Source organism: Lissotriton vulgaris, chromosome 2_1 (assembly GCF_964263255.1).
Source record: "Lissotriton vulgaris chromosome 2_1, aLisVul1.2, whole genome shotgun sequence".
Lineage (NCBI taxonomy): Eukaryota > Metazoa > Chordata > Amphibia > Caudata > Salamandridae > Lissotriton > Lissotriton vulgaris.
Genome location: NC_141687.1, coordinates 189,960,364 through 189,971,063, shown reverse-complemented (window position 1 = coordinate 189,971,063; position 10,700 = coordinate 189,960,364).

Below are 10,700 nucleotides of genomic sequence, written 5' to 3'. Positions count from 1 at the left end.
GTAGAGACTCAATTTGCCACTTTCTGTTTTTTAACTTATTTCATATATGCTGTTATTAATTGTCACCATTATATGAATTTTTTAATTCCATTATGTGATATATGATTTTATTGATGTTGAATGTTTCTTTCTTTATTTGTGTCATATGTTGTGTTTTTACAAGCCTTAAAATAAAAAACATATATTTTCCTAATTTATTGTAGCCATTTGTCCTTAAATATATTGCATTGTTCAGTGTGAATTGCCTAGGTTGTTTTTTGTCACATACCTTATTTTCCCTGGCCTAGGAACTATTGTATCCGAACCTTCAGGGGGTCCTTGTTAAATACACGTGTATGTCACATGGTTGTCAACATTCGAAACTAGAAACTGTTGGCAGCCATTTTATGTCTCGGTACAAGGGAGGCTGAAGAAGCATGTGAAATGTGTGTTTAAAACGTGAAAATGGGGATGGTAGACACAGCCTGATGTTCTAGGTCTCCCAGGGCCCCTATTTTTTTTTCTTTTTTGGGGAAAAATCATGGGGTGCACTGCACGTATGACCCGCGCATTCGATCAATATTTTTTAAAAAAAGACCTGGGCTTCCGCGCGTCTTTGGTAATTTGCATTCTTTCAACTGTTTAGAGGAGATGCAGCAGTGCTGTATCCAGGATCCACCACTGAGTAAGAAAAGCTAACGATAACACTATTTACCTGCTAAGTGAATTTCTACCCATAGGATAACAGTGATGTACTTTTTAAGAAATTTAAAGAAAATGATTAAAATAATAACCTCACATTATCTCTTGTCTTGATATTTATAATAAATGTATAAATACGTTTTTCAAGATTGAAAAAACTGCAGAAGTAGCGCACACACCGCGTCTGATATGTATATGACGTCACATCACAATATAAATACGTACATCTCGCATATGCGCAAGGAGTTGCGCACAAGTCGCATAGCAACCGCGTGGGAAAGGTTGTACCCGTCTCACACCCTTCGCGGATCCTAGACAGCGACCCTAAAATGGCAGACACGTTTTGCGCAGTAATTGAGTAGGGTGTTCGTAGGGTGCGCAACTGCAAAAAAAAAGAAAATAAATAATAAAAATAATTTAAGTATATTATAAACAATATTAAATAATGAAACAAAATATTTTAATGTGAAAAAAATATTTTACAAATGTGTAATGTAATTTAAAAAATAACATCTAAAAATAAAAAGATTAAAAAAATGTAGTTAGAAAATATAAAAAAACAATAAAAATATTTACAAATTAGCATTTAAAAAACCTTTGAAATTCACTGAAAAAAACATAGGATTCAGAGATGTTGTAGTTAGGAATTCTCATTTACAAGCCCCTGGTGCGCTGTGGGTAGCAGTGAATATGATCATGAGTCAATCAATACACGCCCAAAAAAAAAACTTTAAAGAAAAACAAGTAATTTTCCAAACCCAACTCTACATTGCAGAAGACAGCATATGTGGTCTGCAACATCACATGCCACAAATTAAAAATATTTAAACCAGATATCTTGTCTGTTCCAAGTAGAGAAATATGCAGGTGAAGAAAAGACATGGCTAGTAATGGAAAGCACACCAGAATCAATAATGAAACATTAATTCCAACAGATTTCGCATTTACCAGGGACATCCTTCATGCATACCTACAGACCCGCTTCAAGATGGATACTCCTATTTTTTTTAAGAAACAAATTGCTTCATTTTAACTGTTTTAGGACTGAAATGGCCTCTGCTTCAACAGAAGTCAATGTGGAAAATATATATATATATTTTTTTTAAATCTCCCACTTTCCTGTTCTAAAGTGTTGGCATGCCTGATCCTTCTAATGTGGCTAGCCTTCTTGCAACCAAGCGCCCGCGGTATTAGTACTGAATGACTGATGATGGAGCCCATATTTGTGCAATAGACATTTACAGGACACATCCAAATGGCAGGCAGGTCGCTCCCCCTGCCGCACTGCACCACCTGTGCATTGCTGCCCTGAGCCATCTGCTGCCGCTCGCTACAGTTTGTGCACCCGCTTAGCCTCCTTACTTTTTACTCTTCCCCCTGTTGGTTTCTGTTGTGCCCCATTGTATTTCTGGTTTTTACTGTATCTCTGTTTTTTACTGTATTTCTGGGTTTTACTGTACTTCTGGTTTTACTGTATTTTCTGCTTACTCTCACCCCTACTCTGCCCTTCTTGCCTTCTTTACCCACCGCCCGCTCCGCCCCATTTTTCCCCCCGCCACCACCTGTTGGTTCCTGATGTGCCCCATTGTATTCTTGTTTTCTGTTTTTCGCTTGTTTTCACCCTTACTGTGCCCTCTTGCCTTCTGTACCCTCACCCGCTTCCCCCTTCATCTTTCCAACCGCTGTGCCCCCTGCGGCCCACCTCCCTGCTTTCCCATTTGCCGCCTGCTCCCGCCTCCCAGCTGCTCCTCCCTCCCACCTCCCCTCATATGGTGGCCGCTGCTCGGTGAAGGGAGCGACCCTTGACCCTGTCACCAGGCAGGTTGCTCTCCCCGCCGCACTGCACCACCTGTGCATCGCTTCCCTGAGCCAGCTGGTGCCGCTCGCTACGGTTCATGCAACTGCTTAGCCTCCTTACTTTTCACTCTTCCCCTTGTTGGTTTCTGTTGTGCCCCATTGTATTTCTGGTTTTTACTGTATCTCTGGTTTTTACTGTATTTCTGGTTTTACTGTATTTTCTGCTTACTCTCACCCCTACTGTGCCCTTCTTGCCTTCTTTACCCCTGCCCGCTTTCCCCCCATTTTTACCGCCACCGCCACCTGTTGTGGACTATTGTATTCTGTATTTTTCGCTTGTTTTCGCCCTTACTGTGCCCTCTTGCCTTCGGTACCCCCATCCGGTTCCCCCTTCATCTTTCCAGCTCCTGCACCCCTGCGGCCCAGCCCCCTGCTTTCTCATTTGCAACCCCGCTCCCTCCTCCTAGCTGCTCCTCCCTCCCACCTCCCCTCATATGGCAGCCGCTGGCGCGCCTTTGGCACGCCTATGGCAAGCATGTCTGTTCCCATCCGCGCCTGGACCGTGCCCAGCGCCAGAACCCCTGGCCCCTGCGAACGCCACAACACCCAGCACAACTATGACTCCAGCACCCTCCTCGCACTCAATGCAGGACGATCACGCACCTGCTGCCTGGCTGCCCCGAAGAGCACCCAAGGACCCTTCTCCTGCCAGAACTGTAACTTCACCAGCATCCGGTCCGCCAACCCTCCAACCAGAAAAGAACCCAACTACCTCAGTGCATTCTTGTTAACACCCGCTCCGCCTGCAAACATCGCAATCGAACTCTGGGACCTACTCGACTCAACCTCCCCAGATGACGTCTTCCTGACGGAGACCTGGCTGTACCCCTCCTCAGAAGCCCACATCGCCATAGCCATCCTGGAAGGCTACAAAATCACCCGCAGGGGCCGCACCAACGGAGAAGGAGGAGGAATCGCCATCATCCACTGGAATACTCTCAGAATCTCGACCAACACCTAAGACACCCTCAGCACTGCTGAACACCTGCACTTCCAGATCCACACCGACCCCAACAACAACCTCAGAGGAACCCTCGTCTACAGACCCCCGGACCCCGTTCAGTGACTCCATCGCTGACTTCGTCAACACACACGCCCTCGCCTCCACCGACTACATCCTCTGTGGGGACCTGAACTTCCACCTCAAGATCAACAATGACATCAACTCCACCACCCTGATTGACAACCTCGCCTACATCGGACTCAGACAACTCGTCACAACACCCACCCAGAGTCCCCCCTCCCCCAGGGCCTTGAGACCCTCATGGGTAAGTAGTGCGCTTTATAGATACCATGATTGATTGATTGAATGATTGATTGCCAATTTTCAGTCCATCGCTTGCGTGCTCATTGCATTATCATTGGGTAACATTCCCATCTCGCACTCTCATGAATGTATGGCCCTAAAACAATCGCGCCATCCCATCATTGACAGGAGATTACTTGTAATTAAGCCTCTCTCTCTCCCCCAGCCAGCTTTCTTTGTGGATAAATGCTGCCAGGGCCCTTTCTGGTTCCCTGTCTGCATTTTTTTAATAGGAAAAGAACAGAAAACAGATCTTCTAGTTACTCTAATTCTGTCACCCCTGACTGCCAGGTTAATAACTTCATAGATTGACATCAAGGAGAGATAGAAATGTGATGTGATTTCTTAATGAAGGCCAACAGCTTCAGATGGGCACATCTGTTTATATTAATCGCTAGGGTTTTCAGTTCTATTGCATATGGTTGCTTTTGGCACTAAAACTCAAAGGTACTGAAGTGTAAGTGTACATATACGGGTTACATTAATGTGGAAAATTACTGGCAGTTATTTAATTTTATTTCAGAACACAGAATAAATATGAATAAATGCAGGTAATATCAGCACAGATAAATATAGAAAATACAGTAGAAAGTGTCAAGAAAGTGGACCGAAATGACGCCAATCTGCCTGCCCCGAGCCTCCGCGGGAGGGCACCCGCCTGCCCTTGCAGGGCTCGGGGACTGCAGGGCTATGGGGCTGCAGGGCTCCGGGGCTCCGGGGCTGCAGGGCTCCGGGGTGGCGGGGCTGCAGGGCTCCGAGGCTCCGGGGCTCCAGGGCTGCAGGGCTCTGGGGCTGCAGGGCTCCGGGGCTCGGGGACTGCAGGGCTCCGGGGCTCCAGGACTTCAGGGCTCCAGGGCTGAAGGGCTCCCGGGCTGAAGGGCTCCCAAGCTGTAGGGCTCCCGGTAATCTGGGGCTGCAGGGCTCGGGGCTGCAGGGCTGTAGGGCTCCAGGGCTGTAGGGCTCCAGGGCTGTAGGGCTCCAGGGCTCACGGGCTCCTGGGCCGCAGGGCTCCAGGGGGGCTCTGAAACCCCACGCTGGGCCTCAGGCACAGGGAGGACAGCCCGGGACCCATGGAGCCCGTCCCGGGTACTTTGCCATGCCGCAGGCTGGAGGAGGGAGTCCCGGACACCTGGGAGGTGTTGCCCGGTCATCGCCCATCTGGTCCCAGGCAGGGAACCACGAGCCCGGGAAGGGTGTCCGGGCATACCCTAGCCCCTAGTAATCCGGAGGAAGGCTACCCCTCTTTCTGGGAACCCGTGCGTGCCGAAGGACAGAAGGGACCCAGGGCGCCAATGTGCCCGACCTCCTGGAGCCCTGGCTGGGATTCGGGAGGCAAATGTCACCTAATCGGTACTTCCAGGGAAGCCCGGACATCTGGTCGCCCCATTGGGAAGCATTGTGTGCGACCAGATTGCAGAGTCGAAAGATGCGACCAGATGGCTGGGACAGACATGACGCCAATCTGCCTACCCCGAGCCTCCGTGGGAGGGCTCTGCCTGCCCTTCTAGGGCTCCAGGGTCGCAGGGCTCTGATGCTCCAGGGCTCCAGGGCTCCGGGGCTCTGGGGCTCCGGGGCTCCAGTGCTCCGAGGCTCCAGTGCTCCGAGGCTCCAGGGCTACGGGGCTCCTGGGCTCCAGGGCTCCTGGGATCCAGGGCACCAAGGCTGCAGGGCTCCGGGGCTGCAGGTCTCCGGGACTCCAGGGCTCCAGGGCTCGGGGGCTGCAGGGCTCCGGGTCTCCAGGGGCTGCAGGGCTCCGGGGCTCCGGGGCTCCAGGGCTCCCCGGCTGCAGGGCTCTGGGGCTGCAGGGCTTGGGGACTGCAGGGCTCCGGGGCTCCAGGGCTCAGGGACTGCAGGGCTCCGGGGGCTGCAGGGCTCAGGGACTGCAGGGCTCCGGGGCTGCAGGGCTGCGGGGTCCGGGTTTGCAGGGCCCAGGACCCATGGAGGCCATGCCGCGGGCCGGAGGAGGGAGCCCCGGATGCCTGGGAGGTGTTGCCCGGGAACACAGGTTGTTGCCCGGGAACTTCCAGGGAAGCCCGGCCATCTGGTCGCACCATAGGAAAGCATTGGGCGGCAGGCCGGGGGGACAGGGCCCTGGGCACCCAACCCGGGGCTCGGCGGGGCCCCTGGACCCAGCTGGGGCTCCCAGGCCCAGAGGTGCAGGGGAAGCCTACCCCGGGCCCTACAAACCCTGTCCCAGGCACCTGCCACGCGGGAGGACCCAGGACAATGCCCCGGGTGGGGAGGCCGCCCTCCCTGGGGCCCCTCAGGGGACCTGGATGGAGCTCCTGAACCCAGCCGAGTAAGAGGAGGCTCCCCGGGCACCACAGAACCCCGTCTCGGGCCTTTGGCAGTGCGGCAGGCCGGAGGACGGGGCCCAGAGCCGGGGCACCCGACCCGAGGCCCGTCCGGGCCCCTGACCCCAGCCGGGAGCCCGGAGGCGCAGGGGACGCCTCCCCGGGCCCTCCTGGACCCCATCCAGGGCTTCATGCCACGCGGCAGACCCAAGGACGTACCCAGGGCTGGGGCGGCATCCTGGCCCAGCCAGCTGCTGGCTGAGGACTGCTAGGCCCTGAGGGGTCTTGTCCCTAGTAATCCGGAGGAAGGCTATCCCTTTTTCTTGGAACAAGTGCGTACCGCGAGGCTCAGGGGACCCAAGGCGCGAAAGTACCCGACCTCCTGGAGCCCTCGCTGGGATCCAGGAGGCGAATGGCACTCCACGGCCATCTAGTCGCACCATCGGAAAGCATTGCAGACAACCAGATGGCCGATGGGATCCGGGCAACCAGATGGCCGAGGGGATCTGGGCGACCAGATGGTCGGGCACGAAAGGGAAGCCGCCTGGACCCTCCGGACCCCGTCCCGGGCACCCTGCCATGCGGCAGGACCCAGGACGGAGCCCTGGGTGGGGAGGCCACCTTCCTTGGGTCCTCAGGGGCCCCGGACGGAGCTCCTGAACCCAGCTTGGCGTGGGGAGGCTCCCCGGGCACCACGGAACCCCGTCCCGGTCCTTTGGCAGTGCGGCAGGCCGGGAGACAGGGCCATAGGCCAGGGGACAGGGCCCTGGGCCGGAGCACCCCACCCGGGGCCCGGTGGGGCCCATGGACCCCACTGGGGTTCCCAGGCCCCGAGGCGCAGGAGAAGCCTCCCCAGGCCCTCTGGACCCCGTCATGGGCACCCTGCCACGCGGCATGACCCAGCACAGAGCCCCAGCCGGAGCTCCTGAATCCAGCCAGGCTCCCCGGGCACATCGAAACCCTCGCCATCCCGGGCAGTGCGGCAGGCTGAGGGGACGGGGACCCCAGGCCCAGGCCCTCCCGGACCCTGTCCAGGGCATCCTGCCACGCGGCAGACCCAGGGACGGACCCGGGACTGGGATGGCATCCTGGCCTGTCTAGCTGCCGGGCTGAGGACCGTTAGGCCGAGAGGGGTCCCAGAGTACCTTGTCCCTAGTAATCCGGAGGAAGGCTACCACTCTTTCTGGAAACAAGTGCACACTGTGAGGCTCAGGGGACCCTAGGCGCGAATGTGCCCGACCTCCTGGAGCCCTGGCTGGGATCCGGGAGGCGAATGGCACCTCATCGGGACTTCCAGAGAAGCCCGGCCATCTGGTCGCCCCATAAGAAAGTATTGCGGGCGACCAGATGGCCGAGGGGAGATGGGCGACCAGATGGCCGGGACGGAAAGGACTCCCCATCTGCCCATCCCGAGGCCTTCGCGGTAGGGCTCCCCCCTGCCCGCGCTCCGGCGCTGCAGGGCTCCGGGGTTCCGGGGCTGCAGGACTGCTGGTCTCCGGGGCAGCAGGGCTGCAGGGCTCCGGGGCTGTAGGGCCGCAGGGCTGCAGAGCTCCGGGGCTGCAGGGCTGCAGGGCTCCGGGGACTGCATGGCTCCGGGGCTCCGGGGCTGCAGGGCTCTGGGGCTGCAGGGCCCCGGGGCTGAGGGGCTCCGCGGCTCCGGGGTTACAGGGCCCGGGACCCATGGAGCCCGTCCCGGGTACTTTGCCACGCTGCGGTCCGGAGGAGGGAGCCCCGGACGCCTGGGAGGTGTTGCCCGGGAACACAGCCCATCTGGTCCCCGGCAGGGAACCAACAGCCCCAGGAGGGTGTCCGGGCATACCCTTGCCCCTAGTAATCTGGACGAAAATTACCCCCCTTTCTTGTAATCCGTGCACTCAAGGTGACAGAGGGGACCCAGGGCGCAAACGTGCCCGACCTCCTGGAGCCCTGCCTGGGATCCGGGAGGCGAATCACACCTTATCGGGAAATCCAGGGAAGCCTGGCCATCTGGTCGCCCCGTAGGAATGCATTGGGCACGACCAGATGGCCGAGGCAAGAGGGGCGACCAGATGGCCGGGACCGAAATTATGCCAATCCGCCTGCCCCAAACCTCCGCGGGAGGGCACCCGCCTGCCCTTGCAGGGCTCGGGGGCTGCAGGGCTCTGGGGCTACGGGGCTCGGGGACTGCAGGGCTCCGGGGCTGAAGGGCTCCGGGGCTGCGGGCTGCAGGGCTCCGGGGCTCCAGGGCTGTGGGGCTGCAGGGCTGAAGGGCTCTAGGGCTGCAGGGTTCCGGGGCTCCGGGACTCGGGGACTGCAGGGCTTCTGGGCTCCAGGGCTCCAGGGCTCCAGGGCTGCAGGGCTCCCGGGCTGTAGGGCTCGCGGGCTGCAGGGCTCCGGGGCTGCAGGACTCGGGGACTGCAGGGCTCACAGGCTCCAGGGCTCACGGGATCCAGAGCTGCAGGGCTCCTGGGCTGCAGGGCTCAGGGGGGCTCTGAAGCCCCACGCTGGGCCTCAGGCACGGGAAGGACGGCCCGGGACCCATGGAGCCCGTCCCGGGTACTTTGCCAAGCCGCAGGCTGGAGGAGGGAGTCCCGGACATCTGGGAGGTGTTGCCAGGTCATCGCCCATCTGGTCCCCGGCAGGGAACCGCCAGCCCCGGAAGAGTGTCCAGGCATACCCTTGCCCCTAGTAATCCAGAGGAAGGCTACCCCTCTTTCGGGGGAACCCGTGCGTGCCGAGTAACGGAAGGGACCAAGGGCGCCAATGTGCGCGACCTCCTGGAGCCCTGGCTGGGATCCGGGAGGCAAATGTCACCTCATCGGACTTCCAGGAAAGCACGGCCATCTGGTCGCCCCATTGGGAAGCATTGGGTGAGACCATATGGTCGAGTGGAAAGATGCGACCAGATGGCCGGGACCGACATGACGCCAATCTGCCTGCCCGAGCCTCCGCTGGAGGGCTCTGGCCTGCCCTTCCAGGGCTTCGGGCCGCAGGGCTCTGAGGCTCCAGGGCTCCAGGGCTCCCGGGCTCCGGGGCTCCAGGGCTCCGGGGCTCCAGGGCTCCAGGGCTCCAGGGCCGCAGGGCTCCGGGACTCCGGGGCTGCAGGGCTCTGGGGGGTCCGGGGGCTCCAGGGGCTGCAGGGCTCTCGGGCTCCAGGGCTCCCGGGCTGCAGGGCTCCGGGGCTCCAGGGCTCGGGGACTGCAGGGCTTCGGGGGCTGCAGGGCTCGGGACTGCAGGGCTCCAGGGCTGCAGGGTTGTGGGGCTCCGGGGTTGCAGGGCCCGGGCCCATGGAACCCGTCCTGGGTACTTTGAAATGCCGCGGGCCGGAGGAGGGAGCCCCGGATGCCTGGAAGGTGTTGCCCGGGAACACAGGGTATCCGGGCATACCCTTGCCCCAGGTAATCCGGAGGAAAATTACCCGCCTTTCTTGTAATCCGTGCACTCAAGGAGACAGAGGGGACCCAGGGCACAAACGTGCCCGACCACCTGGAGCCCTGCCTGGGATCCGGGAGGCAAATGACACCTCATCAGGACTTCCAGGGAAGCCCGGCCATCTGGTCACCCCAATGGAAAGCATTGGGCGCGACCAGATGGCCGAGGCGAGAGGGGTGACCAGATTGCCGGGACCGACATGACGCCAATCTGCTTGCCCCAAGCCTCCGCCAGAGGGCTCCCACCTGCCCTTGCAGTGCTCCGGGGCTGCAGGGCTCCGGGGGCTGAATGGCTCCGGGGCTCCAGGGCTCGGGTACCGCAGGGCTCCGGGGCTCCGGGGCTGCAGGGCTCCCGGGCTCCAATTGGCCCGGGGAAATCAGGGAGTCTGCCCAGGCACGAGGGAACCCTGTCCCGGGCACATGGACCCTCAGGACGTGCCCCTGTTTTCCACTTTTTTTCCCAAATTTCTGCGTAGTGTGCGTAGTGGCGCTATGCAAACTAAGCCCAGCCCCACCCAAAATCTTACTACGTAGTGGAAAGGACTTATGCAGCCACCCCCCATCTGGCCCGGTCCCTGCTTCTGATCCCAGCCAGGTTGGGGGAGCCTCCCTTGGCCCAATGGACCCCATCACGGGCACCCAGACATTTGCTAGTCCGCAGGACGGGGGCTCCAGAACCACAGGGTCACTTAGGGGTGGGCAGAAAACTACGCTCTGACAGCGTAGTGGATGAAGCCAGCCACACTTGCTCCCCGGGCCCAGTCCCAGCTTCCGAACCCTAGCCAGGCCAGGGAGAGCCTCCCCGGGCCCCGGTGGAGCCCCGTCCCCAGCGCCCGGACCCTCTGATGGCTTGTAGGACGGGGGGCTCACGCACCCCGGGGCCGGCCAGACGGAGCTCAAGCCCTGGGTCCGGTCCCAGCCTCTGAACCCTAGCCAGGCCGGGGAGAGCCTCCCCGGGCCCGGGTGGAGCCCCGTCCCCAGCGCCCGGACCCTCTGATGGCTTGCAGGATGGGGGGCTCACGCACCCCGGGGCCGGCTAGCCGGAGCTCAAGCCCCGGGCCCGATCCCAGCTACCGAACCCTAGCCAGGCTGGGGAGAGCATCCCCGGGCCCCATGGAGCTCTGTCCCCAGCACCCGGACCCTCTGATGGCT